This window comes from Triticum urartu, chromosome 3A, assembly GCF_056163025.1.
Source record: "Triticum urartu cultivar PI428250 chromosome 3A, HENAU_Tu73, whole genome shotgun sequence".
NCBI classification, from domain to species: Eukaryota; Viridiplantae; Streptophyta; class Magnoliopsida; order Poales; family Poaceae; genus Triticum; species Triticum urartu.
The window spans coordinates 480420569-480436870 of NC_141875.1; positions in this window are offsets into that span (position 1 = coordinate 480420569).

Sequence of the window (16302 nt, forward strand, 5' to 3'; positions counted from 1 at the left end):
AGGGGGTACTCACCACGTCGTCTCCCGATCTGTTAGATTGGGCCGAGGACCCCCATGGCCGTATACTCATGGGCCAGTTCGGACAGCTGCCGCATACATGGAAGATTCCACAAGACTTGGTGATCAAGACAAGGAATCCTCCCCACCGGTGTATTCGGCTAAGACTCTTGTTATCCTAGGCCTCTGGTGCATTATATAAACCAAGGCCAGGCTAGTCGATAGAATATATACAACAATCATACCATAGGCTAGCTTCTAGGGTTTAGCCTCTCCGATCTCGTGGTAGATCAACTCTTGTAATACTCATATCATCAAGAATAAATCAAGCAGGACGTAGGGTTTTACCTCCATCAAGAGGGCCCGAACCTGGGTAAAACATCGTGCCCCCTGCCTCCTGTTACCATCCGCCTTAGACGCACAGTTCGGGACCCCATACCCGAGATCTGCCAGTTTTGACACCGACATTGGTGCTTTAATTCAGAGGGCCACTGTGTGATCGACAAAAGGATCGATGGCTCGTCTGCAGATTAACTGCGACATCGACATCCTCGTCACCGGCTCGACTGGTCACCTTGGCTTGACCGAGGACTGTGCCCTGCCTTCGATCGTCATGTTCGGACGAGGGCCTTCATCAACATCAACTCCGATCTCGATCACGATCATGAAGGAATCATCCATGGAGCTCGGGGGCTCAACGTCAACATTGCCCTCGGGCGACCGTGCTGTTTTTCCGAACAGCGAACTTGTATTCGCTGCCACCACCTCTTTGAGCATCGCCTTGATGATCCATCTGGTGGAATTTTGTGGAATTAAGTCTACAACAACCATGCAAAATTTCATCGAGTTCCAATGGAGGAATCTCCGGCCATCTATGATATACCGGAGCCTTGTCAAATCTGACGGGAATCTAGATGAGTTTGGGGCGTGGTCTCCAGAGCCCAGCTCGGAGGTCCTTTGGAAGATCCAACCATTCATCTACTGCGGAATTTCCATATCTACCACCCCTTCGAATTTCAGCTCGATCTGACGGTTCAAACTCCGAGAACCTTCCGATGAGTGGACCAATTTTCGGATCTGTTTTCTACGCGAATACGGATCCGATCCGAATTCATGTTTCTTTATGAATGTGATATTGGACAACCTTTTTAGAGGAATTCTCTTCTAGGGTATTGTGCGTTGTTTTTAAACACGTGCCCGTAAATTTTTAAGCCTCCCCTGAGCTCAACTTCTTCGGATCATCATCTCGGCAAGCCGAACAAGAGTCCGGCATCGTGAAGGATAAATCATCACCAACATCGCCGCCCCACGGATTACACGGAGCGGGCATACCGGCATCGCTGCATGGTCACTTCATCAAGCCGGCATCGGCCATGTCACGACCTGCATCGGCAGGGCTGCACTGTTGCTTCGTCAAGCTGGTGTCCATCACGCTGACCTACTTCGACTCATCGGCTGACATCGAGGCTTCGACATCTCGGCTGGACCGGGGGCTTCGCCATCTCTTCATCAACCTACTCCGGAGACTTCGGCGTCACTAGCCAACCAGCTCCGTCACGTTAGCTGGACCGAAGGCTTTGCCTCGGCGAGCCAACCTTTGCCAGCATCACCATACCGTCACTTTATCGCCCATCAGGCAATGGGTGTGCGGATCGAGTCCCAATTTTCGGATTCACCTTTCTTCGGATTTCTACAACAAATAAACCAGGTGCTATTAATCCTAGTGTTTTTTGCTTGTTAGGGTTCATTTTTCCCAAGGAATTATTACTCTGGTTTGTTCATCATATGTACACAGGTCTATCAAATGATGGCCGCATTAACGACGGGCGCATGGTGATTCGGTCTGTTTCCGTACGTGGTCCGGCGAACGCCGCATCCGGAACTCAGACCGACCTGTGAATTCAGGCTTTGCCACGCCTTTACCGCATCACGTCGACGCCCTGCATCGATATTGACTTCGGCGCCAGGCCATATTTCTTTTATTACTCACTTTGCATAAATTATTTATTATGCAACAATTTTTTTAATTATTATTATTATTACTATTATCTCCGGTTTGCACTATTTTTGTGCAGAGGAAAATGATCCGGGGACTTCGGCGTCACTCTGCCGGTCTGCATTGGCCGTGCTATGTCACCACTTCGGCGTGTCGAGCTCTCCGCTCTGCCACCTCGGGACCGGCTTGGGGATGGAACCTTGTCCTGCGTCAAGCTCGGACCACATTAACCAGCTAAGTCACTTTCATGCTCAAAGTTTTAATTTTTAACTTGTGTTCGGTTCGACCAAGCATTATACTTTTTTGGAAAAAAGTTGCTGGTAAATTTTTTTCCTTGTCCAAACTTTGTTTGTGACGCACAAATTCAAATACCCCATTTATTTGGGGGCTTCCTTTATGAAGCTTTTCCTCTTGCATATGATTATACTTGTACGGCTTCGTTCCTTGTCCGTGTATTACGCCACAATATGCACCATATTGACTTAAGCGATTTGCAAGCTGGGTTGCCTGGCTCCTGTGCTTACCCCTACGTTCCCGATTGTTCAGCTAGGGAGTAAAGGGAGCACCTCTGCGATTGTCACGGCCGGGTCCTCCAAGCTCTGACCTCAGACTGGGTGAAGCCGAAAGCTAGTGCTCTTATTGTTTTCAATCATGGTCGGCACACAACGGAACTCATGAGTAAAAAAAATCTATTGCACAAGTCTCATAGTAATAATGAGCACCGAAGAAAGGTATCGGTGGGGGTACTATTTTCTTCGAAGATGCTTCTTACACTTCATCTGTAATATAGCATAAGTTCCCTGAGCGCTTTGTCTGTTACAGCCTTATGGCCCGGTTGCCTGGTTATCGGAAACACTATCGATATTCTCGACAGGTGGAGTACATAACACTTTTCGGTCCTTGACCGAAGAGGGAGAAGCCAACGGTCGGTTAAGACGCGTTTAAAGTTCGGGTGAACAAAGATATGATATTAGTACTTCGGTACATACAACCATTATACATAAAATTCTTTTACCCAAGTCACTTGGGGGCTCTTAAATTTACATGAGCCGTTTTATAATAAGTGTTCTTCTTCTTAGTTGTTGCAAAGTTTTTATGACTATTATTATTCATCACTCCTTTTTTCGACAAGGGTGTGTGGTCACTAGCCGGGGAGCCTAATTTATCTCTCAAAGCCGCTAGAGTTTAGTTTGCTAAACTGGCCTAATGAGAAGTACTCCGCCTTCGGGATAGGAGGGTGAAGCCGTAGGCTGACCCACTTGAAGTCTTGAGATAGGATGTGTCATGTTAAAACACGACATAAGCACTTTTTTTTCTGAGACCAATTTTCGGATTGGCACTGAACACTTGATCTTGTTCGGATATCAAGTTTTTACTGACGTTTTTTGGTTTTCCAAGCTTGTGACACTTTTAAACTATTTGTGTGTTTTCAGCACAAGTCTCACAGTGCAACGCCGAACACCTTTAGAGATTCGGCAAAAACATTCTCGGATATTGCTATATATGCATCAGTTTCGAATTGTGTCTTCGGTCAATAGTTGGGTTGCCCGGCTCCTACACTTGCTTCCTACGTTCCGCTTTGTTCGGCTAGGCGTGCAAAGGGAGAACCACTGCGATTGTGCTTCCAGCTCACATGGTTAAGCACCTCAGTGGAGAAAGCCGAAAACTGACTGTCACAAATCCTGGTAAACTGGTCAGCGATTCGATGACTGTGTTAAATGACGGGCCATTCATAACAATGGCCGAAGTGTTTACGGCTTGACCTCGACTGTCGCCGAACACTACCGGGGGCTATTAACTGGCCTCCCAAACTAAATCCTCGATATTTTGCTCTTACATTGGAGCTGAGGTTTCATGATCATGCTTAGCATGACAACCCAAAGAAAGGAACCGATAGCGGGACTATTTTCTTTGGAAGACATTTCTTATGTTAAACAGTAATATAACATATCTCTCTACGTCCTTTGTTTATAAAACCGTATGGCCAGATTGCCTTGTTTGTTGTAAATCTTTGCCCTCATAAAGGCTTTATAAAGTAGGACAAACACTCCTCGGCTACCGGCCGAGGAGGTGGAAGCCGATGGTCGGTCAACAAAGTTTTGTACGATGGTCGGTCAACAATGTGATTTTACTGTGGATATCGATCCTTAATTCGGCCACCCGTGCCCGCATTAAGGCTCAGGGGCTACTAGGCTTTGGCCTTATTATTTACAAATATTAAAGGGGCACATCGATCCCCTGATCTGGTGTTGCCACCCGACCAGTGTCTCGGGGGCTACTGCATTGCCTGTCCAATGCAGAAAAGTTTAAGTGCAATACAGTTTCTGAGGAGATTATGATTGAGGGAGTCCTGGATTAGGGGGTGTTCGGGTAGCCGGACTATACCTTCAGCCGGACTCCAGGACTATGAAGATACAAGATTGAAGACTTCGTCCCGTGTCCGGATGGGACTTTCCTTGGCGTGGAAGGCAAGTTTGGCGATGCGGATATTCAAGATCTCCTACCATTGTAACCGACTCTATGTAACCCTAACCCTATCCGGTGTCTATATAAACCGGAGGGTTGTAGTCCGTAGGCAATCAACTCCATATACAACAATCATACCGTAGGCTAGCTTCTAGGGTTTAGCCTCCTTGATCTCGTGGTAGATCTACTCTTGTACTACCCATATCATCAATATTAATCAAGCATGACATAGGGTTTTACCTCCATCAAGAGGGCCCGAACCTGGGTAAAACATCGTGTTCCCTGCCTCCTGTTACCATCCGGCCTAGACGCACAGTTCAGGACCCCCTACCCGAGATCCGCCGATTTTGACACCGACATTGGTGCTTTCATTGAGAGTTCCTCTGTGCCGTCACAATCAGGAAGGATGCCTCCTCCCGTCTTTAAAGACGGCGCAGTTGCTAAGGGAGCCTTGGCTGTCGGCCAAACCCTCCGGCTAGGTGGTTTCCTCATGACCGCCTGTTCGGCTGTTGCGCCGACGGTGACCTCTCGGGTCATCAAAAGCAACCTACACGTCAGCTCGGAGCTCGTCGAGCAGCTAGATCCAATGGAGCTCTCTTCCGTAAACGAGCTCTTGGATCGCATCGCCGCCCTGGGGGTCGCTACGGATTACGACCAGGTTGGGCTTAAACCCGATCTAAGAGAAATTAACTCTCCCCAAGTCACCCACCACGTTGCCGTGGTAGAGACGCCGTGCGGCGACCCTTCATCTATTTTAAGGACTAGCTACGTCCGAATTCCCGACTCCTCCAAGCCGGATACCCGCGGAGGGGGAGATATAACTCAAGACCTGAGCTTAGGATCAGGCAACGGGCCAGATTCACTGGACAACATCCAAGAATCCAAACTTCAGAGTTCGGAAACTCTTCGGCCTCCGAATCTTGGATTGGGTGAGGTTTCAGATTCAACGACACCCGCCCACCCAATCATAAGCGATCTCTCCCAAATCAGGCAGAGGCCCGAGGAAACAGTACATCATTACTGGGCCAGATTCCTCCTGGTTATGAACAGGATAAAGGATTGCCGCGAGGAAGACGCAATCTCTGTTTTTGTGGTAATTGCACGGACAAGGGAATCCTTAACGCCGTAAGTCGTCGTGATATCACATGCTTCGCTGACTTGGTGTCCATAGTACAAAAATACTATGCGATGGAAAGCGCCTGGAAAACCGAAATAAATTTTTGGGATAATCCAGCCTTGAATAGTAATCCCGTCCGAACTAAGAGGGTGCATCATCACAGGACACCCGGGATAAACACCAAAAAGCCAAAAAAACCTCTACAGGGCATGGAACCGTACTAGAAAGATGGCTTGATGGACCCTGTAGAATTCATAGTACAGAGGACGCCACACCAACTCACAGCCTTAGAGCATGTTGGATACTCCTGCAGGTGGCCAAAATCGGCGAGGACCTCTTAATTCCGGAGGCCGCAGAAAGCCAGCCCAAGGACACTAGTACCGTTCTCACAGTCTTCGAGACTTTCGCATCAAACAATGTGCGAAAAAGAACACTCCGCAGCCTCGCCGAAGTCTATCAAGTTGCAACAATAAATCCATGGAGCGACACTGCCATTACCTTCAACGCAAGTGATGAACCTAGATTCCGAACAGCCCGGGCACCAGCCGCATTGGTCCTCAGTCCCATAGTGGACGGCTTTCGCCTCACCAAGGTGCTCATGGATGGAGGCAGCGGACTGAACCTCATTTATGAGGAAACCCTTCATAAAATGGAAATAGACTGGAACCGCATCGAGTGAAGCAGCACAACCTTTAGAGGAATAATCCCCAGTCGGGAAGCGCGCTGCACAGGAAAAATCACACTAGATGTGGTGTTCGGCACGCTAAATAATTACAGGTTCGAAGAAGTCACGTTTCAGGTGGCCCCGTTTAAGAGTGGATATCACGCTTTACTAGGGAGGGAAGCATTCACAATCTTCCAAGCAATACCCCATTACGGGTACATGAAGCTTAAGATGCCCGGGCCGAATGGAATTATCACTCTAGCTAGTGATCCAGACATAGCACTCCGCGCCGAAAACAAGACGGCCGCATTAGCCCTTGAGGCGCTATCCGAAGCCTTAGCGGCCGAGGAACTGACTGCGCTGCGCTCCACGGTTAACAGGAATGATGTGATACTCGATAAGAGATCCAAATCCACATCCTTCAAGCCAGCCGACGAAATAGTCAAATTCCAGGTCCATCCAACGGACCCGAATAAAACAGCTTCAATCGGGGCACGACTGAACCCTGATGCAGACGCCGCACTGCGAGAGTTCCTACGAGAAAACTGGGACATCTTCGCCTGGCACCCTTTAGACATGCCAGGGATCCCACGCAGGCTGGCCGAACACAGCTTAAATATCCTAAAAGGATTTAAACCTGTCAAACAAGCCCTTCGGCGTTTTTCCGAACCCAAGAGACAGGCTATGGGAGAGGAGCTAGCCAAGCTATTGGAGGCCGGATTCATCAGAGACATAAAACATCTGGACTGGCTAGCAAACCTAGTGATGGTACCAAAGAAGGACAAATCCTGGTGCCTGTGTGTCGATTTTAAAGACCTTAACAAGGCTTGCCCAAAGGATCCCTTCCCCTCCCCCGCATCGATCAAATTATCGATGCCACCGCAGGACACGATTTGTTGTGTTTCCTCGACGCATACTCCGGTTACCATCAAATCAAGATGGCAGAATCAGACCAAGCTGCAACAGCATTCATCACACCATACGGCCCATTCTGCTTCAACACAATGCCCTTCGGGCTGAAAAACGCCGGCACAACATATCAGCGCATGATCCAGACATGTCTGGCAAACCAGATCGGCAAAACAGTGGAGGCGTATGTGGATGATGTGGTCGTCAAATCAAGACATGTCGAATCCCTAGTAAACGACTTGAGGCTTACATTCGATAACCTCCGACAATATGACATCAAGCTCAACCCAGAAAAATGCGTCTTCGGCGTTCCAGCCGGAAAGCTCTTGGGCTTCATTGTATCCGGTAGAGGAATTGAAGCAAACCCAGCCAAGATCTGAGCTTTGTCACAATTGGATGTCCCAAAGGACCTTAAACAAATACAAAAATTAACCGGGTGCGTGGCGGCTTTAAGCCGCTTCATCTCCCGCTTGGGAGAAAAGGCACTACCCCTTTATCGCCTCCTTCGGCGCACCGAACACTTTGAGTGGACGGATGCCGCCACGGCCGGACTTGATGAAATAAAAGCCATATTGGCAACAAACCCAGTCCTGGCCGCGCCAATCACCGGCGAACCAATGTTATTGTACATTGCAGCAACACACCAAGTTGTCAGCGCAGTGCTTGTTGTCGAGCGGGAAACGGACGGACACAAATTCCCCCTTCAAAGGCCGGTCTACTACGTGTCCACTGTCCTCACTCCATGCAAATCACGGTACCTGCATTATCAAAAGATTGCATACACGGTATTCATGGCATACCGGAAGCTACGACACTACTTTCAAGAGTGTTCCATAACAGTAGCCTCGGAAGTGCCACTAAACGATATTATCAACAACCGCGATGCAACGGGCCGGATTGCAAAATGGGCCATCGAGCTTCTCCCGTTCGATATAACCTATAAGCCACGGCGAGCTATTAAATCGCAAGTTTTGGCTGACTTCGTCGCAGAATGGACGGAGGCCGAGCTCCCTAAAGAGTACGGCACATATTCAAATTGGATTATGCATTTCGACGGCTCCAAAATGTTGGCCAGACTGGGGGCCGGCGTCGCCCTGACGTCCCCCACAGGAGACACAGTCCAATATGTGCTCCAAATCATGTACACGGATTCCAACAATGCAGCCGAATATGAGGCCCTCCTACATGGCCTCCGGATAGCAGTATCCATGGGTATCCAGCGCCTAGAGGTACGCGGGGATTCAAACCTTGCGATATCCCAAATAAATGGAGACTTCGACGCCAAGGACCCAAAAATGGCAGCTTACCGCGACGCCATCCTAAAAATGTCAGCTCGGTTCGAAGGGCTGGAGTTTCACCATATAGCCCGAGAAAACAATCAAGCGGCGGACGACCTAGCACGCATCGGAGCAAAACGCGATGCAGCCCCCCCCAACGTCTTTCTGGAAAGATTGTTCAAGCCATCCGTAGCATGGGAGGGGGAACCCGCAAATAACAGCCCGAACCCAGCCGCACCACTTGAAGCCGAACAATCTGACACAATTGGAGGCTCTGCCAACGAAATTACACCTTCAGCCCACGTAATAATGGCAGTTATCGCCCCGTGGACAGAACCATTCCTAGCCTACCTTACTAGGCAGGAACTCCCGGAGGACCAAAACGAGGCCCGCTGCATAGTGCGGCGATCTAAGGCCTGCAGAGTCCATGAGGGAGAACTTTATAAGAAAAGCACTACCGGAGTCCTTCAAAGGTGCATCTCCGAAGAGGAAGGGCGGAACCTCCTGGCTGAAATTCATGCCGGACTCGGTGGTCACCACGCCGCTGCTCGGTCCCTCGTTAGCAAGGCTTTCCGTACAGGCTTTTACTGGCCGACGGCCCGAGCAGACGCTCAGGACCTAGTCCAACGATGCGCTGGTTGCCAACTTTTTGCCAACCAAAGCCATATGCCACCCACCGCACTCCAAACTATACCCATCACCTGGCCTTTTGCGGTCTGGGGGCTTGACATGGTCGGACCCCTTAAAGGTGGAACCCATAGGAAAAAATACTTACTGGTCATGGTGGATAAGTTCACCAAATGGATAGAAGCCAAGCCTGTTAAAACGGCCGAATCCGGACCTGTGATAGACTTCATATCCGGGGTTGTACACCATTATGGCGTCCCCCACAGCATCATAACCGACAACGGTACAAATTTTACCGCCGACGAGGTAAAACTCTGGTGCAAAAACATGGGCACCAAGCTTGATTATGCTTCCGTCTATCACCCACAAACCAACGGCCAGGTCGAACGTGCAAATGGTCTTATCATGAGCGGCATCAAACCTGGACTGGTGTGGTCCCTCAAGGAATCTAACACGCACTGGGTAGAGGAGCTCGACTCCGTGCTATGGGGGCTGCGGACCACGCCAAATCGCACCACCGGGTACACACCATTTTTTATGGTGTACGGCGCAGAAGCAGTTCTGCCCTGCGACATAATTCATGACTCACCTAGAGTGCGCATGTACGAGGAAAGAGAAGCCGAGCTCGATCGGCAGGACAACTTGGACGCCTTGGAGGAGGAGCGCGATGTGGCAAAAGCCCGTTCCGCATTTTATCAACAGCAAGCCCGAAGATATCAAAGCAGAGAAGTACGGGCCAAAAATTACAATGTTGGCGAACTAGTTCTACGCTCGCCGGATAAGAAAAAGGACAAACTCAAGCCCAAGTGGGAAGGTCCATTCATAATCGACCAAGTCCTGACTGGTGGGGCGTACCGCCTACGAGATGCGTCGAACAACCGACTCGAGCCGAACCCGTGGAACGCCACCCGTCTCCGAAGACTCTATGCCTAGCGCCGGACTCTGTGTTCGTCTCCTTCCTCTGTCTATCCCTTTTTGTATTTTTCTGTCTTACATTTCTCTCCTTCCCATTGTTTTTCTTTCATAGCCCTTAAAGGCTCATCTAGTGACGCGCCACTTGCGCTCATTAAACCTGGGGGCTTCTTTAACAGAAGCTTATTTATACGGGCTTCACGCCCAACACATGCGTCAAACTTCCGCATGTACCTTTTTTCTTCACCATTATATGCATCGATATGACTTAAGTTTTGGCCAAGCTGGGTTGCCTGGCTCCTGTGCTTACCCCTACGTTCCCAATTGTTCGGCTAGGCGGTAAAGGGAGCACCTCTGCGATTGTTACTGCCGGGTTAGCTGGATGTGTACCTCAGACTGGGTGAAGCCGAAAGCTAGCGTTCTTAAGGGAATATTCGGTCGGTGAAATAAAAGATGATCTTTTTACTCATTTTATGCGCCCCCAGATGCCTTTTTTTCTGCTTCTCTTCACGCAGTCCGGACATGCACCTTAGGGCATGCCTCCCAGGGAAAGGAACCCTTAACGGAACTATTCTCTCTGGAAGATGCTTCTTACTAACCATGTAATATAACATAACTAGTTGGGCACTTGTCTGATAAAGCACTGATGACCCCTACGCCTGGTCTCCACGCATACCCCGGTTCTTATATAACCGCTAGGGTATTCGGACACACTCCGGACCGTCGGGTCCCGAGGTTGAAGCGAAAAGGTCGGCAACGACAAACGATCTACAATCCGGCTAGAAGGCATTACACATGTCAATTCAAAATTACACAGTCATTCTGACTGATTGTATTCCTCTTCTATACCATCTAACAGGCTGTCTAATTTACAGTCCTGCTGGGAATACATCGCGGCCAACTCTACTTAGCCGTATACTAAGCTTATAGGGATCTCCTTCCCGTCAGGCCCCACTGGTCCAACCTCGGCCATGTGGTTTGGGTTAGACTTCGTAAAACGGGTCTTCACCATGGCCCAGGCCTCCCTAGCGCCTTGTCGGCAGGCCGATATCTTCCACAACCGGAAGCGCCGCCGAGCTCCCTTCAGCTTCTCCGCAAGCTCTCCAAGGTCCTCGGGCATGAAGTGGGCAGGCCATAAGGCTTGGGCAATATCCCGCATCGCCTGCCGAATTCGCTCGTGCAGTTGCAAGAGTTCGGGAAGAAGGTTACCCGTAGAACCGGGCATCTCCTCTGCAGGACGACCTGTGAGCATACCTACAGACATTACTCTGTTAGTCGACTTCCTCGCCAAACTCTTTTTTTCAAAGTTTGTTCAAGCACTTACTAAAAATGCCGCGTCGAAGCCGCTGATTCTCCTTCGTGGAGTCCGACAGCTGGCCACGAACATCTTTAAGTTCGACGTCCAGCTTGGTGTTGGCATCCTGAAGATCATTCTTCTCTCGCCTCACCTTTGTCAACGTACTCTCACCAGCCTTTAGCCGGCGTAAGAGTTGTTGGTTGTCCAGATCGAGTCCGGCGGCATCTGCAATATGATTTGTCAGATTTGCACCCACACCGCACAATACTAATCTTTCGAAGTGTATCTTACTTGAGGGGGTCTCTTTGGGCTCCCCTGCTGCGGCTAGTGCGGCCTCTAGTTGGGCCTTGCACTTTTCCAGCTCCTGGGACAGTACGGTATTCTTCTCTGTAAGAAGCTGCATATTAAATGATCCTTAAATCAGTTGCTCTAACTGCTTCAAGTCTCGGGGGCTACTGGCATATATATATATATATTTAACCAAAATTTTCTTACCCGCATGTCTTTTACATACTGCTCCGTGGCTCTGGCTAAACCATTTTGAGCGGCACGGAGGTACGCATCTCCTGAATTAAAGGCATCTAAAGCCTCTTGGGAGAAACAAGCGTCGCGTAGAATTGTCCGGCGATGCCTGTGGTTCATGGCACTCTCCACTTCAGAATTTGTGGCAGACAGCCTGTCCGCATCCTCTGTCGGAGGAGCGTCCAGTGTGCGCCTTGTGCTCGCCTCCGCTTCCTGGCCAGACATTGGAGCTTGGCTGGTGGAGGCGCGATTGGCAACCTCTCCGGATGTAGTCCGGCGAGGTCTCTTCGTTCTGAAGATAGCACGAACGTTAATATGCCCTGACAGAATAACTCCAGGGAAACAGAGGGTGCACTATACCTTTGCGCCGGCATCTCAGTCCAGACTTCATTCCTTTTTGCCCCACGGGGCCCTGCGGCCCCTCGTTGGCTAGCCGCCGCAGGTTCGGCCTCCTGCCTCGGAAATCTCCCCTGCAAAACATGGCTGTCGTCAGAAACACCGGGCTACGTGAGGGTGGAATCTCTTTCAAGGGAATAAGACCCCGGTTTCTGTCACCTAGGAGGCCGGGATTAACCCTGGGTAATCCGCCGTAATGGCTACCAAGGTATTGTCCTTGCTTAGCTGATGGAACACCCCGTCGATAAGCTCCACCGATATGTCCGGATCCTCTTCGGAGTCCGGATTGAGGGACCGTTCTGGGTCCTCGGGCTGTGGAGGGCGGCTGCTTATATCCTTTACCTCCTGTCGTAGTTCCTGCATTGAAGTCGTTAGACTACCTATCTAACCATGGGAGTATAAAACAAACGGGCAAGCGCAATTGTTCACTTACCCAACTTGGAGGATCGTACATACTGAATCCGGCCCGCGGGTTGACGCGGAGGAATTCCTCCTTTTCTCCCTTGTACAAAGAGGATAAGATCTTTACTAAGGCGGCGGCTGAGGCTGGCCCCTTACGACCGTAACGTGTGGCGTCATCCTCCCCGTTGAAATCCCACATGGGGTGGCCTCTATATTGAAGCGGCTGCACCCCCCGCATAATGCATGCGGCCATGACTCCAATCATGGTTAGTCCGGAATGAGCCAACAGTCTTATCCGGCCCATCAGGTAAAGGACGTCTCTGTCGCTTTCTCTCTGAGAGCTCCGCGGATGCCAGCTCAAGCATTTCTTCAATGGAGCACTGTTGAACTCAGGGAGACCGACCTGGATAGGGTCCGGTAGCGGGACGTCATCTATATAAAACCATTCCGAAGGCCAGTCCTCGGACGCCTTCTTTGGGGTTCCGGATAGGTATCCGGTCCCGGCGATGCGCCATACTTCGGCTCTGCCCACTTGGTATATAGACCCCTCTTGAGAACGGGGCACCAGGCAGAATTACCTCTTCCACAGCGCGAAATGAGCCTCAACGCCTAAAAATAGCTCGTAAAGGGCGACGAAACCCGCAATATGCAATACGGAGGCGGGCGTGAGATTGTGCAGCTGGAGGCCGTAGAACTCCAGAAGCCCGTGGAGAAATGGATGAATTGGAAATCCCAGTCCCCTTATTAGATAGGGGACGAGGCACACCCGCTCTCCTTTAGAAGGATTGGGGGTGCTCTCCGCTTGTTTTCCGCCATTGTAGGTGGCGAGACCGGCTCGGACCGGGACCATGTATGCCTGAGGGAGAAATCCCTTGGCCTGAAGCGACACTAACTCGCTATGCGGGATGGTGCAACTCTCCCAGTCCCCGGGTTTGGGACTGGAGGGGCGAGGGGAGGAGCTGCGACGGCTGGTCATGTTGGAATGGACCTTTGCTGGAAGCGCTCTGATGATAACTCGCGGAAAGGAGAAGATGTGGTTTGGACCTAAATCCCCATCCTGTTAAATAGGCGGCTCGTTTATACGGCTAGGGGTGTGGATGTAAAAACGCCCCGGCTTTTCGCATTCGTTTGACACATGGAAGACGGCCATTATTGGGCGTGGAAGCCGAGGAGCACTACATTACAAAAATCGGACATTATTCCTACAGGTACACAAGATTTGGAGAAGAACCCGCCTTGCAATGCCGAACAATCTGCGCGCCGGACTCGTCGTCATTGAAGCCTGGTTCGGGGGCTACTGAGGGAGTCCTGGATTAGGGGGTGTTCGGGTAGCCGGACTATACCTTCAGACGGACTCCAGGACTATGAAGATACAAGATTGAAGACTTCGTCCCGTGTCCGGATGGGACTTTCCTTGGCGTGGAAGGCAAGTTTGGCGATGCGGATATTCAAGATCTCCTACCATTGTAACCGAATCTATGTAACCCTAACCCTATCCGGTGTCTATATAAACCAGAGGGTTGTAGTCCGTAGGCAATCAACTCCATATACAACAATCATACCGTAGGCTAGCTTCTAGGGTTTAGCCTCCTTGATCTCGTGGTAGATCTACTCTTGTACTACCCATATCATCAATATTAATCAAGCAGGACGTAGGGTTTTACCTCCATCAAGAGGGACCGAACCTGGGTAAAACATCGTGTTCCCTGCCTCCTATTACCATCCAGCCTAGACGCACAGTTCGGGACCCCCTACCCGAGATCCGCTGGTTTTGACACCGACAATGATCCTCAGGTTGGTCGGCCGCACCCAACCTGAGTCTCGAGGACTGAGCACGCCGCTTTTTGTGTCCCAAAGTATTCTGCCGAGCTAGGACTTGATCCTCAGGCCGATTTTGCAAAGCAACCTGAGTCTCAGCGGCTACTGGGATCAGCGGTCTTACGTCATCCTTCAAGTGCATCTCGGGTTTTAAACCGATACACACCTTGAGGGCTACTGGCTATATATCTCGGCAGAGAATAAATTGCACCAATCAAAAATATTGACAAAAAATTGGCCCACAGTCAGGGTGGTGCACCACCTCAGGAGCAGTCCGGCATAAAGCTCAGGCGCTAGTGGCTGGCTCCATAGAGGGCATTTCCAGCATTAAGCTCGGCTAAACTCCTTCAACTTTTTTGAACCATGGTGATATGACACCTCGGATATAGTCTGGCGTTGGAGCCCAGATACAGTCCGGCGTTGGAGCTCGGATACATTCCGGCGTTGGAGCTCGGAAAGCGGTCCGGCGTTGGTGCTCGGCTGCAAAAGATACCTCAAATGCAGTCCGGCGTTGGAGCTTGAACACAAGAGGACGCTGCCGCCCGGGAACAACTTCAAACCCGAGGTGTGGCATAAAATAACAAGGCATTGATAAAGGCCGAAGACTTAAAGGGCTCCTCGGATACCCGACGTGTGAGATCTTCAGATTTAGCTCGGCAATCCTCAAGATAGAAGATGGGAAAATTTGTTGAACCACTTTTCAAGACCGATGACCGAAGACAAAGAACAGTTCGGAAGAATCAAGGAGCATCCCCAACTTGAAGACCGGTTCAGGGGGCTACTGACAGTGTCCTGGACTAGGGGGTACTCACCACGTCGTCTCCCGATCTGTTAGATTGGGCCGAGGACCCCCATGGCCGTATACTCATGGGCCAGTTCGGACAGCTGCCACGTACATGGAAGATTCCACAAGACTTGGTGATCAAGACAAGGACTCCTCCCCACCGGCGTATTCGGCTAGGACTCTTGTTATCCTAGGCCTATGGTGCATTATATAAACCAAGGCCAGGCTAGTCGATAGAATATATACATCAATCATACCATAGGCTAGGTTCTAGGGTTTAGCCTCTCCGATCTCATGGTGGATCAACTCTTGTAATACTCATATAATCAAGAATAAATCAAGCAGGACGTAGGGTTTTACCTCCATCAAGAGGGCCCGAACCTAGGTAAAACATCGTGTCCCCTGCCTCCTGTTACCATTCGCCTTAGACGCACAGTTCGGGACCCCCTACCCGAGATCCGATGGTTTTGACACCGACAGCCATGAAATCTGAGATGGGATCCATGTATGAGAACAAAGTATGGACTTTGGTGGACTTGCCCAATGATCGACAAGCCATAGAGAACAAATGGATCTTCAAGACGAAGATGGACGCTGATAGTAGTGTTACTATCCACAAAGCTCGAATTATCGAAAAACGGTTTTTGACAAGTTCAAGGTGTTGACTACGATGAGATTTTCTCATTCGTACCAATGCTTAAGTCTGTCCGAATCATGTTAGCAAATTGCCACATTTTATTAAATCTAGAGAATGGAAATCAAAAATACATTCCTTAATGGATTTCTTAAATAAGAGTTGTATATGATGCAACCAGAAGGTTTTGTCAATCCTAAAGGTGCTAACAAAATGTGCAAGCTCCAGCAATCCATCTATGGACTGGTGCAAGCATCTCGGAGTTGGAATATACGCTTTGATAAGTTGATCAAAGCATATAGTTTTATGCAGACTTGCGGCGAAGCCTGTATTTACAAGAAAGTGAGTGGGAGCACTAGAACCTTTCTGATAAGTATATGTGAATGACATATTGTTGATCGGAAATGATGTAGAATTTTTTGGAAAGCATAAAGGAGTGTTTTATAGGAATTTTTCAATGAAAGACCTCGGTGAAGCTGCTTAC